This window comes from Schistocerca nitens, chromosome 1, assembly GCF_023898315.1.
Source record: "Schistocerca nitens isolate TAMUIC-IGC-003100 chromosome 1, iqSchNite1.1, whole genome shotgun sequence".
Taxonomy (NCBI): Eukaryota; Metazoa; Arthropoda; class Insecta; order Orthoptera; family Acrididae; genus Schistocerca; species Schistocerca nitens.
This window is the reverse complement of record NC_064614.1, coordinates 829,020,859-829,039,300: the sequence shown is the minus strand read 5'-3', so window position 1 is coordinate 829,039,300 and position 18,442 is coordinate 829,020,859. Positions and strand designations below refer to the sequence as shown.

Genomic DNA, 18,442 nt, shown 5'->3' with positions numbered 1-18,442 from the left:
GGTCATACGCGCCCAAGTGAAAACTATAGAACACGAAGACAGAGAGGAGTAAAAAAACGACTATACATCAATCCCAAGTGACATAAGTGAAGACAGCTAAAAACAGCGACGCGGAGAAAGGGCTACAAAAGACACAATACAGAAACAGAGGTCCAGAACTAAAATTTAAATGGCCTTCACCATATCACTACGACGGTTAAAAAGTAAAATGCGGTCGACAGCCCGCACGTCATTGCTAAAACAGCTGATAAATCAGATGACAAACCCAAACAGGAACGCAAGCGCTTAAAAAAAAAAAATGGACATTTGGTCAGGCAGAAGGGCCGAGAGGAGGTCGTCCAAGCTGCTGGGAGAGGCTTCATTACCTGGCACTTATTCCCACAAAGGGAGGACCAATGGCAATGACAAAGTGACAGATGGCAACATAGAGATCATCGGAGGGAATATAGGAACTAGTGGGCTGAGGTACAAAGACTGCAGCCTTGGCAGCACCATCAGCAGCTTCATTTCCTGGCAGACTGACACGGCCAAGCACCCAAATAAGCATCACAGTGGTCCCATCAAGAGTGAGCAAGTGACAGTTTCCCTGGGCCTGTTGCACTAAGAGATGGGCGGCAGACAGTACACAGCGACTTCGAAGGGCGCTGAGCAGAGGACACAATTGAAAAGCCTGTGTCACTAGATGTACTCTGTGGCCTGATACAGGGCAAGGAGCTTGGCTGTAAATACTGAGCAGTGTGCTGGAAACCGATACCGAAAAACATCGTGGCCAATGACAAAGGCACATGTGACACCACGGATAGTATGAGAGTCATCAGTGTACACAAAGCTACTATCGTGAAGATTCGTGTGAAGGTCGTGAAACTGAAGGCGATAGAGCGAGGCTGGGCTAGTGTCCTTAGGAAGCGAATGAAGGCCAAGGTGAAGACGTGCCGCTGCATGATGCCAAGGTGGGGACGGGTTCACACCCACAGGCCGGAGCAAGTGCCGAAAGTGGTCTCCAGGAGGTAACAGAGAAGAGGGGCGTGCGCCATACTGGCGATCAGAAGAGTCATCGAAAAAGAAGGCATAGGGTGGGTGGCCATGCATGGCAGACAAATGGCACGCGTACATGCTGAGGAGAAAGTCATGGCATCAGGACAGCAGAAGTTCGTCAGCTTCGGCATACAGACGCTCAACTGGGCTAGTGTAAAAGGCACCAGTGGCCAAACGGTTCCCACAACAGTGGTTGCTTGGTTGGTTTGGGATATAAAGGGACCAAACTACAGCGTCATCAGTCCCATTTTCCTGACGCAAATAAGGCTCAAGGTACAAAAACACCCGACACCACACCTAAAAAGAAAACGAATGTAATGAACACAAAAAAAGGAAGAAAAAGAACAAAAAAAACTGGGAAAACATACACCACAAGGAAAAGTAAAAGAAGGTATTAAAAGCATAGAGCATATGGTCTGGGCTAACTGATCACAATAAAAAAAGAGGAGGAGTCAGCCACTCTGCAACACATTAAAATGTCCACCCCGAAAAGATAAGGCGGGATGAACATATGTAGGGAAAAGACGACCACCGAGACAAACAAATGTATACAAAGCGCGACAGGGTTAAAATGGAGAGAGGGTGGCGACCTCAGAGAGAAGGCTAAATGCCCACCCTTAGATAGCATGATAAAAACCCTCCCTCACGAATAAAATGTAAAACTAAATCTGCTGTTGAGGCATTGTCACCGGTAGGGTGCTGGGAAGGTTAAAAGTCCACCGCAGAGCAGTTAAAAATGGGCAGTCCAGCAAGATGTGGACAACAGTCACATGTGAGCTGTGTGAGCTGCAGTGACACTGAGGTGGGTCCTTGCGATGGAGGAGGTAGCCATGTGTTAGCCACGTATGGCCAATGTGGAGCTGCAGAGAACCACAGAGTCCCTGCAAGAGCCCCTCATGGAGATCTTCCACACATTCGTAGTCTCCTTAAGAGCACGCAGTTTGTTATGCTTACCGAGATTATACCATTCCACCTCGAAAAGCTGAAGAACCTTGTGGCATAATAATGATCATAGGGCAGTTACGGGGATGCTGATCTGCAGAAGCAGTTTCCGTGTAGCCCGTTTGGATATCCTGTCAGCAAGATCATTTTCTGGGATTCCAACATGGCTTGGGGTTCACACAAACATCACAGAATGACTGGACCATTCCTGGGCATAGATGGACTCCTGGATGGTCACTACCAAAGGATGGTGAGGGTAGCACAGGTCAATAGCTTATAGGCTACTCAAGGAGTCAGTACAGAGAAGAAACAACTCGCCAGGGCATGAGCGGATGCGTTCAAGAGCACGAGAAATGGCTGCCAGCTCTGCAGTGAAACACTGCAACCATCTGACAAGGAGAGCTGTTTAATATGTTCTCCATGAACATACATGAAGCCAACGTGACCATCAGCCATTGAGCTGTCAGTGTAAACCACTTCATGGTCTCGGTACATGTCAAGAATCGAGAGAAAGTGACATCAGAGAGCTGCGGGGTTAACTAAGTCCTTACGGCCATGTGAAAGGTCCAAGCGAAGCTTCAGCCTAGGTGTACACCATGGAGGTGTACATGAATGGACTTCGAGTATAGGTAGTAAAGGCAAGGACTCCACTTCAGATAGAAGAGATTGGATGTGAACCGCAATCTTAAGTCCTGACCTGGACCCCTGGTGCAGGAGATGAACTGCCGCGGATGGGAAAAGGAGACAGTAATTTGGACGCTCAGGAGAACTATGACTGTGCGTAACGTAACTGGCGAGCAATTGTGCATGCCTAACCTCAAATGGAGGGGCTCCGGCCTCCACCAGGATGCTGGTCACTGGACTTGTCCTAAAAGCTCCTGTTGCCAGTCGAATGCCACAGTGGTGCACTGGGTCAAGTAAACACAATGCTGCGGGCGCCACCGAACCATAAATCAGACTCCCATAGTCAAGGTGGGATTGAACATAGGCTCTGTAGAGCAGTGTTGAGTGATCTGCACTCCAGTTGGTGTTGCTCAGACAGTGGAGGCCATTGAGGGGCTGCCAGCGCATCCACTTCAGCTGACGAGGATGAGAAAGCCACGTCAATCGGGCGTCAACTATCAGTCCTCAGAATCGGTATGTCTCCACTACAGTGAGTGGATCGTCATTACGGTCAAGTTCTGGTTCTGGATGAATGGTACAATGCTGACAGAAGTGCACGACACATGACTTCGTGGCTGAAAACTGGAAGCCATGGGCTACAGGCACCAACTTTGACATGGAAAGTAAAGAGCAATAGGAAATTTTGGATAAAAATCGGGAGCAGGCCCCCGGAGACCCCACTCATATAATGTGGTAAGGATATGATGTTGCCAGGTTGTGTTGTAAGCTTTTCGTAGATCCACAAAGACGGCAACCAGGTGTTGGCATCTGGAAAAGGCTGTTTGGATGGCAGACTCGAGGGAAACTAAATTATCAATGGCAGAGCGACCCTGGTGGAAACCGTACTGGCATAGAGCCAGTAGGCCACGTGACTCCAGGACCCAACACAACCGCCAACTTACCATATGTTTTAACAGCTTACCAAGAAAGAACATTGGTGAGGCTGATGGGCCAATAGCTATCCACATCAAGTGGGTTTTAACCAGGTTTGAGCACTGGAATGATGGGTGTTCTCCCGCCATTGTGATGGAAAGACCCCATCACACCAGATCCGGTTGAAGATGAAGAGGAGAGGTCACTTGTAGTGTGACAAGAGATGTTTTATCATCTGACTGTGGATACGATCTGGCCCAGGAGCTGTGTTGTGGCAACGTGCAAGAACACTGAGGAGATACCACTCCATAAATTGAGCATTATATGGTTTACTGTGTGTTCAGTGAACGAGAGGGCTTTCCTTTCCATCCACCATTTGAGGGTTCGAAATTCTATGGGATAATTCTCTGACGCAGAGGCTCAAGCATAGTGCTCAGCAATTGCATTTGCATCAGTAGATAACATGCCATTGGTGTTTGTGCCAGGGACACCTGTTGGGGTCTGGTACCCACAAACATATCTGATCTTCGTCCAGACTTGGGAAGGTGACGTATGGCACCCAATGGTCGACACGTGCCTCTCCCAACATGCCTCTTTCCATCTTTTTAAAAGCTGGTGAACGCGGGCACGGAGCCATTTAAAAGCTATTAGGTGCTCTATGGAAGGGTGCCGCTTATGTCGCTGTAGAGCTTGCCGACGCTCTTTCATGGCCTCGGCGATTTCCGGCAACCACCAAGGTACTAACTTTTGCTGGGGGGCACGCTAAAGAACAAGGGATTGTGTTTTCCACTGCAGAAATGATCGTTCTCGTGACCTGCTCAACTAACACATTGATGGTACCATGTGGAGGAGATTCAACAGTGACAGCAGAGGTGAAAGCTTCCCAGTCTACCTTGTTTAAAGCCCTTCTAGGTAGACATAAGAGAGACAGACATGCAGACACATAAATAAAGCACTCACAGTCTAGTTTTCAATGGAAAAGGGACCGGTAAAATGGAGGGTGGTTCGATCTGCACCCCAGGAAGTACCATCGAGGACACATAGGATATTGAGGGACTGCTTACAGCGAGCTGCAATGTAAGACACATGGGAGTTTCCCTATCGAGAATGAGCCCCACAAATTTCGTAGTTTCAATGAACAGAAGAGCAACAGGACCAAGCTGTAAAGATGATGGGAGAAATCAAGTGTGCCACCAAAAGTCAGGCAGATGGTTTTGCCTGTGGGAAAACAAAAGCCATTGTTGATGCTCCAGGAGTAAAGACGATCAAGACATTGCTAAAGACGCCACTCACTGAGACAGGTCCGTGGAGAACTGCAGTAGATGGCAAAATCATCAACAAAAAGGAAGCCGGATATGCCAGGCGGGAGACAGACAATTATAGGGTTAATGTCGATAGCAAAGAGGACGACGCTCAGGATGGAATCCTGAGGCACACCGTTTTCCTGGATCAAGGTTTCCGACAAGGCAGAACCCATATGCAACTTGAAAACTCTTTCTTTTAAAAACTCCTGAAGGAAAGGGGGCAGGTGGCCTCGGAAGCCCCAAGTGTAGAGGGTACAGAGGATACGAGTACTCCAGCAGGCTTTGTTTGCCTTCTCCAAATCAAAAAATACAGCCAGAGTCTGGGATTGCCGCAGAAAACCAACCGTGACATGGGCGGACAATGTGACGATATAGTCAACTGCAGAACAGCACACTCGAAATCCACACAGTGCAGTCACTATTAAATTACGAGACTCGAGCCACCATACCAGCCGGACATGAACCATACATTCCATCACCTTGCAAACACAGCTGGTGAGAGAAATGGGGCAGTAGCTAGAAATAAGGTGTTCGTCCTTACCGGGCTTAGGTATGAGTATGATGGTGGTTTCATGCCAGTGCCTGGGAAACATGCCTTCTGCCCAGATGCAGTTGTATGTACGAGGGTTGTAACTTAAATAGTGGCAACTATATATTCACAACTGATACAAAAGTTACATATTTGCACCCGTTACTGTCATTCAAAGTAGTCACCAGCGTTGTGTAGAACCTGTTGCCAGTGATGTGGAAGGCATAGTATACCATTAGCAGAGCCTGTTCCGTTGATGGTGTGAATGAAGCTGTCTACTGACTATCGGATCTCTGGAACAGTTCTGAAGCAAATGCCAGGAAGTGGTTCCTTCATCTTTGGAATCAAATCAAAGTCACAAGGGTTGGGTTGTTTCGGGAAGAAGACCAGACAGTGAGGTCATCGGTCTCATCGGATTAGGGAAGGACGGGGAAGGAAGTCGGCCGTGCCCTTTCAAAGGAACCATCCCGGCATTTGCCTAGAGCAATTTAGGGAAATCATGGAAGACCTAAATCAGGATGGCTGGACGCGGGATTGAACCGTTGTCCTCCCAAAAGTCACAAGGACTTAAGTCCGGGGAGTATGGTGGATGGTAAAGTACTTCCCAGTCCCATCAACCGAACAGAGACGCCACTGCGCTGTATACGCTCGTGCATTGTCGTGCAAAATGATGGGTGGGTTGCGCACAAAGTTTCGCTGCTTCTTTAACAAAGCTGGTCGCAGGTGCTGCTCGAAAAACAAACAGTAATACTGTGCACTGACGGTCTGCAGTGGAGGAACATAATGCGTTAGGATAACACCATCACAGTTGTACACTTGAATCACCATAACTTTAACTTTCACCATACTGGGGCTCTGACGCACTTTCAACTTTCACAGCGACCCATAATGACACCATTCATTGGATTGGCGTTTCAATTTTGGCCGTACGATGTGGCCCATGTCTCATCCAGTCGTACAATACAGCATAAAAAATGCCTCTCCTTCGCACTCATAGCGCTCCAAGGGCGTCTGAGCAGCGTCATAATGCATCCATTTCTGCATTTTCGTTAAGTCATGCGGAACCCATCGTGATCCAATTTTTCGCATGCCCAGGCGTCCCTTCAGGATACGAAGCACAGTCATATGCGCTAATCTGTTTTTGTGGGCGAGCTCACAAATCGTATGGCATCAATCACTATCCACTGACGTGGCACTACTTCTTCAGAGATGCTAGAACGACCTGCTTGATGCATGTCTGCCATAGTTTGCCGACCTTCGCAGAAGGCTTTTACCCAACATGCCACTGTTCTGTACGGCAATGCCTATTCCCTGTACGCCTCTAGAAGATCTTGATGACACTGTTGTGCTGTACGACTGCTGGCACATTCAATCTTGACCCAACTCCGTTGTTCCCGTTTCGAAAACATAGTGACACCATTATGTTAGACTGCTCACTCAAAAGTGATTGTCTTTCCCTCGATTGTGCGCACGCCAGTGATGTGGGACAGACGAGCGCATTTGCTCGGAGGTAAGGTAGGTATGTCAACAACGTGTGCTAAAAGCGACAATAGCAGATTCCATTGCATAGTGTCTCCACAGCAGTGTCGCCACTATTTAAGTTCCAACCTACGTATTAAGCAGAAAGTGCTTGCCCGCAAGAGAAAGGTGCTGCAACATTTGAATGTGGACAGTGCCTGGCCCTGGGGCGGAGGATCGGGATGAACTGAGAGCACGATCTAGCTCCCTCATAGTAAAGGCGGCATTGTAGCACCCACAATTCTGATAAGAGAAGTATATCGTCCTAGCCGCCTCCACTCGTTTCCGATGGAGGAAGGCAATGTGATAGTGGGAAGAGCTCAAAATTTCTGCAAAATGGTGGCTCAAGGTGTTGGAGATAGCAATAGGATCCACAATGACAACGTCTGCTACCGTCAAGCCGGAAATTGGGGAATCGATCTTGGTCCCAGAGAGCCGTCGGAGGTTGGCCCACACACAGAGGAAGGGTTGGAACTGTTAAACTAACTAGTGAATGAAACCCAGCTGGCTTTTTTGCTGCTCTGAAGAATGTGATGACACTGTGTACGTATCTGTTTATAATGAATGCAGTTTGTCATCTTAGGACGACAGTTAAAAACGCAGAGCGAATTGCGTCGCGACAAACCTCAGTCCACCAATGGACTTGAACACAGGGTGGTAAAATGAAAGTGCGAGGAACGGAATGTTCTGCATTGGTAAGGGTAATGTTTGTAACATATTCACTGAGGTCATCACAACTGGGGAAATCTTGTTCTTCAAAGATTGCCAGGGAGGAGTAAAGCCACCAGTCAGCCTTAGAAAGGTGCCATTTACGTGTGCCTCACATGGGGTAGGAGACAGCAAACGGATAGCACATGGGAAATGGTCACTCAAGTAGGTGTCGGAGAGAATGGACCACTCGAAGCAAAGGGCAAGCTGGTCAGTGCAGAAGGATAGGTCCAAATGGGAATAGCTGTGCGAGGAGCTGGAAAGTAATGTGGGTGCTCCAGTGTTAAGGCAGAAAAGGTAAGTTGATTAAGAAGGTCAGCCAATAGGGCACGTCTCTCACAGCTTCTTGGAGAACCCTAAAGGCGCTGATGCACATTAAAGTCACCATGTAGCAGAAATGGGTGAGGTAGCTGTCCAATAAGTGGAAGGAAGTCTGCCCTGGTGACACTGAATGATGGAGAGACATAAATGATACAAAGGGAAAAACTCAGGTGAGGAAGGAAAAGGCGAACTGCAACAGCTTGAAGACAGGTAGTCAAGGAGATCAGTTCCCGTATGAGCAGTATGACTCCCACATGACATGGAATGCCAGCCTCGAGGGGAAAGTCAAAAAGGACCCCGGGAAGAAATACAGAAGCTCAAAGCGGTTGTGAGGACGCAATTTTGTTTCCTGCAGGTAGGGTAAAGGGACACTGCGGACCTAAAAGCGGGCATAAATCCTCTTTGTGGGATTGAAGGCTGTGAACATTGCATTGGAGGAGAGTCATGATGATGAAAAAATGAAGGGATGCCACTTCGATGGCTGCCGAGTGCCACCTGCAAAGACTCACTGTTACAGGGCTCAGGAGCAGGAGGATCGTGCTCAATGAGGTGCACAAAAGCTTTGGCTTTCTTGTGCTGTCGGTCTATGGAGACAAACGCAGAAAAATGGCTGGTGATGTGCAATGGCGACACAGAGGACAGTCGGGTGAAGATATCATGTCATGACACTGTTGAAGAGAACCTTTGAGTCAGCGAAGGAGAAGACTGTTTGCCTTTATTGGGCTGCTTTGAGCCTTTCTGGTTAGCAGAGGAAGATTCAGATGTTGGTTGGCTGGAGGGTCATACGAAGTCTTCATAGGAGTACACCTTCTGTCCTTTCTGACCAGCCGGTTGTGTAGCTGGTGGCTTCACCCCTTGAGGCTAGAGTTTGATGGCTTGTTGCACAGCTGGATGAGGGGATGGTGATGCTACCTTGACACTGGGCAATTTCACAACCTCAGAGCTGAATTTGAGGTCACATGTCTGTGTGTACATGTCCTTCAAGGAGCAAGAGGTAACAAGAACAGAACTACAAGGGCCAGACAGGAGCAGGCAGGGCTTTCGACTAGCCAATAACTTGCAAGCGACCGGTTAAGGCACTTTTTCCTTTACGCATATCTCCTGGACAGCCCGCTCATGAAGATACATGGGACAATCTCAAGAGGCGGCGGCTTGGCCACCGTTGCAGTTGTTGCAGTGGGGAGAAGGAGGTGGACAATTGCCCTTGTGCACATGTCTACCACAGGAGATACATTTGGTTGAGGGTCGACAAGATGTTCTAGTGTGTTTGAAACGATGACACTGATAGCAACACATCGGGTTCAGAATGTACAATCAAATTGTGATAATTTCATAGCCTGCTTTGATCATGAACAGAAGCATCATGTTATCAAAGATAAGAAAAAGAGGGTCTGTGGGTACTAAGGAGGAATCTACCTTTCTCACCACCTGATGGACGGCATTGCCACCCTGATTAGAGGTCAGACCGTTGAGTAGCCTAGTGTAAATAACACCACGGGAAGGATTCAAATTTGTATAGGCCTTGACACGAACAGGATAGCAATGGAGAAGTGAGGTGACAAGCAGTTGTTGTGCTCGAGAATCAGAAGTAGTCTTCAAAAGCAAAGTGCCATTCCGTTAACAAGAGCAGGATTTCACGGAGCCCACAATTGTATCAATGCCTTTCTAAATAATAAATGCATTTAGCGTTGCAAAGGACTGACTATCTTCAGTAAGTGAAACCACGAAGAACTGTTGTGCAGCTGGAAGTGTCTTTGAATCATTAGCCTCATTCGGTTTACATTTCGTAGACATGGATTATGAATATGACAGGTTCACTGCCAGAAAATCCCTCATGATTGCCAGCACCTCCAATGGCGCACTCCTTCCAGCTGGGGGCTCCCTTTACAGGAGAGGGGGTGTGCACCCGCCTTAAGTGATTGTTCACACCTCAGGTCACACCTCCCGAACACCTGACAGAGGGACCAATCGGCAATTTGGGAAGGTAGCAGCTCAGGCAATCACCCCTCCCTGGGCCTGGCCTGTACCAGGGGATATGTGCAAACCCTACCTGTTGACCCGGGGGTGGGAATTAAGCGTTACCCAGTCACCTGTTACGCGTCAGACATGTGGGCCAGCCTTCAGGAGCACACAGGGAGGATGAAGAAAAAGAGGAACGAGAAGAGAAGGGAAACAAAGAAAGGAAATGGGAACAAAAAACAGTGATGAGACTGTCCTTATGTCAGCTACAGACAATGCAGAACATTCCCAATAACACCACAAATATGTTCCCCAAGGGAGGGGAAAAAGAAGAGCAAGAGGATAGACATGCAGCAGGGAAGGGAAAGGATGCTGCAAAGGCTGGGGCCTCACAGTAGTCAAGCACGAGTCTGCCAAAAGTGGCAAGACCCCAGGGAGGAGGAGGGGGGGGGGTGAAGGGCGGGGGGGGGGGGGGGGGGGGTGCATTGTGACAGCCTGCCCACAACCAATCAAGTGGCACCACAGGTCTCTCTTTCTCTACGACTCCCTTCCCCCATCCCCCTGCCCAGCACCTTTGGGAGTGTATTCATGCTGGTTTTGCAGGCCCATTCCTTAACTCCTTTTGGCTTGAAGTAGTTGAAGCTCTCTCAAAATTTCTTTATGTGGTTTGTTGCCTGTCCACATCCATAGCAGCTACGGTCAGGGGGCAGGGTTCTCTCAAAGATCTTTCCCTTAGAACGATTGCTGTATGAAGTTAGCATCTCGAGATTTTGAAAATTTATGAACAAAGTGTGTCATCTGGCATGTTGTGACCCCTCCCTTTCAATCCCAGACCAAAGGAGAGGTGGAACGGCTGATACATACATTTAAAACCCAGATAAAAAAATATATCACTCATATCTTCTCCCAAGGAAGCCCTCAATACATTCCTTAGTTCATACAGGTTCACTCCAGTTGGCGTATGTAGCCGGTGTTGTTGCATCACGGCCGCCAGCTACGTATGCTGCTTCATCTACTCTGGCCAGTTCCCAGCTACCCACTGGCACCCAACTCGCAGCGATCCCATCCAGGTTCTGCCATCCGGGCCCATGAGTTTGGATTGTGCTCTAAGTGAATACCACTGCCTCTGTGTCATGCGCGACTCCGATGGCTTGTTGTCACAACTCTACAACCAGCTCCGTCCACATGTGACCAACCTCGCACCAGAGAACCCTCCACCCCCAACAGCCGCCTCCACCATTTGCGTCAGCATCCGTGCCATGCTGCATGCCTCCTTCAGCTCCGGCACCACTTCACTATGTGTGCTGCCACCGTTAGGTGGAGTAGTCAGTGCCGGGCAATCTCCGTCTCTGCAGTCCCTGTCACCTCTGCCACCGCCTTCTCTACTGATTCCATTGCCGAGTACCTACCTGGATGTGGACACGGATACAGCACCATCACCAACAGTGCTCCCTTACAGCCTCTCGAGGGCAATGGGCACTGTGCCTGTCTGCACCCATGCCATTTCAGACCATATTCTCCTGTGACAGCACCACACCTGCTCCAGCAGTCATCACCTACCGAGGAAGACATGAAAGTAGACATCCCACAGTGAACACTTTTCCCCAAGGGGGAAGGACCGCTGTAACCTTATAGTGTGTGCACATAATCAAACAGTGTGCAATAAAAGTGCCTCCATGGCCAACCTAGAGAGGTCACTTCACAACCTGCAGAGATGACGCACAAAGTGCTGTGCTGTACGCACAACAGCCCAATAAAGCCCACTATTCCAGGCCCTCAGTCTCACTTTTGTTTATTTGCCTATTGTATGCTAAACGATGTGACTATATACTGATGTGTTCTTACCTATGACTATGGTATCTGGCCACATCTATAACACAAAATACAGACACAGAAACTACAACATGTGTTAACAAGGTGCACACATAAAAAAGTTACAGTGCAACTTCAATTTCACGTTCTTTGCGTTTCTATGCCATAAATTTGCATCCCCTGCAAAAACCCATAATATCAATGCTAAAATTTCCATGATTTTATTTTCTTTCTACTAACATTCACCTCAATTCTACATTCTTACTCAACTTCTTGTTTGACTTTGTCCCATTTTCTTCTTACTGACATTTGATGTGACTGAATGCGTTACACGTGGCACAAAAGACAGATGATTCACACCATGGATGGTGAAAGAGTTAAGACGTGAGAGAGGGAATGCTGATGTAATCCGCAATCAGTTTTGCCAGTACAACTTGCAACATTTAGCTTCACAAGACAATTATGATAAAATTAGTGTTAGATTGTGGCAGCAACGGGAAAACAGGACAGTTGATGCGAAGCATTCTGGACCGAGACAATACATGAGGAAGGGGTCCAGCTGTCACCTTTCCTTGTGCCACTTATAACTCAGTCTTGTCTTTTTGCATGTATTTCCAATATACTGTACTCAGCAACAAGACTGATCATCAACCTTTTAAATTCAAGGAAATGTCAGCCATTTCTGGCTAGTGAGCTCTTATTGGATGGCGACTTGCTACGTCACCCTACAGCCAGCGCAGCCCCCACACCACACTAAAGCCACTTTTACATGAGGCACTTACGGGACAAAATTGATTATTTGAAGTGCCTGCGCATTTTGTACTTGCACATAAATCAGTGACCAAGGATGAAGCAAGTGACATCAATAACCTACAGATTGTGTCGAGTTTGATGTTCTACATTTCTGGGTATGCTAAACGCTGTGCTTGCACAGAGACAAGGGAGCATACCGTATTTACTCGAATCTAAGCCGCACTCGAATCTAAGCCGCACCTGAAAAATGAGACTCGAAATAAGGGAAAAAAAAATTTCCCGAATCTAAGCCGCACCTGAAATTTGAGACTCGAAATTCAAGGGGAGAGAGAAGTTTTAGGCCGCACATCCAAATCGAAACAAAGTGGGTCCATTGTAATATGAGACACAATTTAGGTCGAATGAAAGACGATACAGCTACAGTAGTTTGGTTCGAGTCGTAAGCTTAGCAGTTAAGCTTTACCAGGTAGCCATCGCTATGCGTCAGGCGCTCCGTCCGTATTTATACGGGTACCCTTCCTTTTTCACGTGCTTCGTCTGGTTTGAATCGATTGCTTATTTTTCTTTGATCTGATAAGTGCCGTTTTCTTTGTTATAGGTGTTTACGTCACTCTAAGCTGAAAATGCATTACTGTACTGTGTAATGCATTGTTTGTCGCATTTTGATAGTGCATGTTTACGGCCTGTCGCCGCTCGTGGCATGACTTGCTTTTGTGCGCGCTACCGCCGCTTAAAAAAAAAGGAATCGTCTCATTAGCGAAACAATGGCAAGAGACTGCTATTTGTTGTTACTTACACTGCTGCTTTCTTTGATAATGATCAACAAGAACCAAATGCGTATGATAGAACATGCGTATGATAGAACATGTTCTGAACGAGAGTTTTGCGAAAGTTTTCCTCCGTTTGAAAATCTTTGCGGGCGCTTCTTTAGTACATCAAATTCTGCACAGAAATTAGTCATCTTACATTTAAAATCTAGTCAGTTGCCATGCTTTGTTTCTGACTGTATCACTATTAGGCATAAGAATAATACGAATATAAACATGACACGATACGTATATTCTTCCGCGTTTGCTGTTGTCTCACTCTAGTTTCGTAGTTTATTACGCAGACAGGATTTAAATGAGATAGCAGCAAACACGAAAGAATACATGGCAAAATGTTTATATTCGTATTATTCTTATGGTGAAGAGAATACTGCATGTGATTCACATTTCATCAGGTTCCTATTAGCAACCATCTCTTCTCACAGGTATGAAAAAACTCGGAACGTAGAGTTGGCCAGTCTTGCCAGTCGGATTTTCGTAGTACATTGAAATTCTGCTACATTCGAAGATGAACAATACGGAATTTGTATTTACTTCGTTGGATAATGTATGAAAATGCAGTGGTCGAAACTCGGGGCGGAGAAAAAAAAAGCTCGTCTTCTACCTTTTTTAAAATTTATTTACTGGTGCAGAGGTTTTGGCGCCAGTATTTATCTTTGTGCCCACAAAGCATGCTTGTGTAGCGCTACATATATTCGACGGCAGAAGTTAGTTGTGGCGGCACCTATCAACATTTTTCAGAACTTCCGCTTGCTTTGCACTCGATTCTAAGCCGCAGGCTGTTTTTTGGGTTACAAAATCCGGAAAAAAAGTGCGGCTTAGATTCGAGTAAATACGGTAGTGGTATGTCTGCTAGTATTGAGAGAGCCATCTGGATTATTCCCTCCACCACCAGATTTTCTGAACTGTGTAGATGGGAGTTATCCTTACAACACATTCTCTGTTTCCATAATTATTCCAGCCTAAACCTACAGTAACACACTGTCCTAACATCCTCCAACCAAGAGTTACCATCCCCTCTGTCCTATCATCTCCTCCCCTTTCTCATCTCCCACCCTGTTTATTTGCCGTCCTCTGGCAATGCATCCACTCATCTTTCACAGCTCCTCTCCTTTTTTCCCCACCTCCCTGCCCCACAACCTCCTGACACTGCACCAGTTGGTATTCTAGGCCCTGCACACTCCACCAGACATAGTTCGTCTCTCCCCCCACCCGTACACTACGATTCCTTTCTCCTTCCGCCTCCTCTCCCTCCCCACCCCTTCCCCTTCCCCTTCCCCTTCCCATTCCCCTTCCCCATCCCTGTTCCCTCCAGATTGCTGCTTGCATCCCAGAAGATAGTTGCATTCTGGCCCAAGATGCTGGAGCTGGCAGTCATGTGTGCATGAGGTGAGCTTGCTTGTGTGTATGAATGATGTATGTCTCTCTTTTACTGATGAAGGTTGTGGCCGTAAGCTTTATGCAAGTGTCTTAATTGTGCCTGTCTGCAACCTAATGTGTCTTCTTTATGGTAAGTAGCAAATCTGTGTTTTCCTGCATTGCTGATATTCCTACTTAAAAACTGAAATTCTAAATATACAGATTCTATAAGGCACTTTTCCCTGTTATTTAATAGGAAAAAATAATAAAAAAGTGCTGATGATATTGCAACTCTAGTGAAACATGAAATAAGAAAGATCTGTGTTTGCTCCAAAAATCAAATTTTAGATCCAGAAGGTATTCACAAAGTTTTATGGAACAACAACTTACCATTAAAGCTCTTTAGCTCTTAAAGGCTCTGATCTTGGTTATATCACAATGTGTTGCAGTGATCAGTCTGCTGAAATACGGTATTAGGGATCATTAAGGCTACATTCACAGCAGCAAAGACAATTGTCATCAGATGCCTTCATTACGAGTCACTTGGCAACATCGGCCAACAGGTTGGTCAAAGGACAACTGATCACCTTCATTAGTTTTTGGCGGGATTAAAGAAGTTAGAATCTATTCTGACCAACATCTGTAGTGAAAAGAATGTGGTGAGCATTGTACACTCTTTTCTCAGTTACTGGGCTAACCAGACAAGTTTCACAACTATTAGTGATGAATTGAGAAATGTTCTATTACAAACTCAACATGATTTGTGGTGACAATGAAAAGTAAAACAAACACCTTGCACAACTTCAAATATTTTCAGCTGAACAGATACATGTCAATTAACCTTCAATGACTGTCATTCAGCATATGTGGGAAAGACAAACATAAATTTCAGAATAAGGTTCTCTAAACACCTGAAGTACTGATAACTGCAAAAACATACACAACATTTGTAAAAGCACGTCACATAACAGAATCATGATCGTACTGGAACAGAAACACCAGCAAGCATTAATAATAATTCACAGATAAGTAATGTTCTACTACCACAACCAAAAAATATCTACCACAGTAGTTTTGCACATCAAAATGACATATGTCACCTTTCTCACTTGAACATGTAATTGTTTGAGGTTACAATCTAGGCCTAAAATTTCTAATACAGATTTTGCTCGGGTTGCAGATAACATACTGCAAAAAGTATAGTGGGCCTGAAATGGCTAGATAGCTATGGAACATATGTACTGCAATATATGGTAACATTTAACTAATCAATATTAAATTGTTAAGTTGTTTGGAACTTATGGTTTCCAATAAAGTAGTGATTTGAGACCATAAATTATGAGACATATCCCTGTTGTTATATTTCTCATCCTCAGGATGCCACCAATTCCTTCTTTGTAATATTAAACTTACAAGTTTGTCACAATTCAGGCTTCCTTGTGTAAAAGTTGACCAATTCAACCAAAGAAAACAAACCGATTTGAATTCTGCTGATTGTTGTCCGAAGTTTGTACATTCAGGTTTCGAAATCAGTAGCACCGAGACGGCACTCATATTGCAGTACTGAATTGAAAGGACTGGCCCTCTTTGGACAATGTTTGTTGGTGGCAGATTGCCTGGGTGTCAGTGACCCTTTAACTGAAGCCTAAGTTCTGCACACTTGCTTAGGAGCAATTTTCATTAATTAGATAAAATAATTATGTTTCTCCTGATTGTGTACTGCCAAAATGTGATAGGCTCACCACAATCTGGCATTAAAATCTCCTAAGAACATTATTTAGTCATTTTTGTATCTATGAGGCATAATGATGATGATAGAAACTCTGACTAGAGCTCCTCTTTGGTCTCAATTTCTCCTATCAGAATGGAAATACAGAAATGTTCGTTTTTGTTAGTTTAACTTCAGTCTCATTTATATGAGTCAACTGTTTATGTCATCAGTAATTTTCAAGATATATTTGACTAAATCACTCTCAACAGCAAAATCTACTTTATCAATGCCAGACTTCTCCAAATGTTTCTCTTTCCAGAAAAACATGTCTGGGTCTTAAGACATCTAAGCCATGTTGACAATATATCATTTACGATCACAAGCAATAAGGATTGTTCAGAACCATAGGTTATCAATTTTGAGGTTGTCTAGCAAAATCATAATATTCCATGTTACAATATACATTTTATAGCCAAAGAGAAATGAAGCTACTGGAAACAGTTTTCTAGTCAAAAAGTAGAGAGGCTCTGGAGATGTTTCAGTCACCTTTGCTACTCCATTCATACACGGAAGTTGGATATGGATATGTTGTACTACAACATTATTGAGACATTTGATATTTAGAGCAACTGTATTGTTAAGAGTTCTGTTGTCCAGATTTGTACAGTAGGAAGGACCATTGTGTATGTATCCAAACAGATAATGCAATTTAAAAACTTCATGTGACTGATGAAAATCAGTAACAATCAAAATTAGTAGCAATAACAGAAGTCTTTATAACAGCTAATGGTGGTAAAATATGATTTTCAACATACATCTCCAAGCTGTGGGGCACACACTACTGAAAAATAACTTTCTACATGTGATCTACAATCAAAAAATGTCCGATTTCTTGGAAATGCTAACAGAAAATTTCTCATGAAGTGTTATGTAATAGTAAGAATCCGAGGAAGGGTAGTGCCTACAGAAAATGCTTGACAATTAAAATACCAAAAATCCCTTTGCAACTGCACAAAGAAATGAATAACACTTTCCTGAGCCTATGTGGCAACCTAAAAACCCAAGAAAACTATATTCATAATGTTAGTTCCCTTCCAATTGTACCACTTTCCAGCAACAAAAATGTTCATCCAATTATTATTCAAAGTTTTGAAGTTCTACCATTACCTTAAAAAACTGAAAATTATTGGCAAGCTAGTGCTAGCAGGCTCAATGAATTCAAAGAATGAGCTCTACTCTAAACATTTAAACTGTGAATAATTACTGATGAATCAATATGCTCTATCATAAACTGGATGTTCCAAAATTACACCAACAAACTTCGAAGTGATGTAGAAGGTGTCTTGAGAAACAAAATGAAGACAGGAACCCGTGTCCGGAAACGTCATCCAATGACGAAGTTGTAGGTGCTAGCACTTGCAAATATATGCACAGACAGGTTTGATTCAATGATGATGATGATACAAATTTTCTGGGATGATGGAGAAGGATAAATGTATAAATGAGAGATGAGGGTCCCTGGTCCGAAAACGAACAAGTCGAAAGTTTTAAGTGAAAATTGTTTTGATACCTCCGACACTTGAATACATGTACCAGTACTTTTGTTGTTACAACTATAGGGTAGGCAACTTTCAGAGTTGGTAGAATGGACCAAAACAAGAGAGACATGTTCAGTAAATGTTGGCTCTAAAATGAATACCTTCAGAGTTTTGAGCATTTATTCAACAGAAGTGACAAGTTTCACAGTAGCGAAGATGAACAATTGCTCACAGCTCCTCAGGTATGCATTTTAGGAACCATGTTTATGGGACCTTCCTTTCTTTTTTGTCCATACTGTCACCTCTGGAAGTTGCTTGCCCTACAGTCTTAGCAACAATACTACTGATACACATATTCCACTGTAAGAGGTAGCACAATGATTTTCACTTATAACTTCCGACTCGTTCGTTTCTAGACCATGGTCCCTTACTTTAAATTTATTCATTTATTCTTCTCCATTGTCCCCAAAAGTTTCTATCATGATCAAGGTATCACAGGCACTGGTGACTTAACTTCAACGCTCTGTAGAGTCATTGGCTGACATGTCCGGACAAGGGTTCTGTCCACATTTTGTGCCTTAAGATCCATT

General features: G+C 45.0%; 1 protein-coding gene across 2 annotated transcripts in view; it reads right to left on the bottom strand.

Annotated features, from left to right (window-relative positions):
• LOC126262869 (erythroid differentiation-related factor 1) overlaps window positions 1–18,442 on the bottom strand; it is a 244,620-nt gene that overhangs the window by 186,953 nt on the left and 39,225 nt on the right. The window lies entirely within an intron of this gene.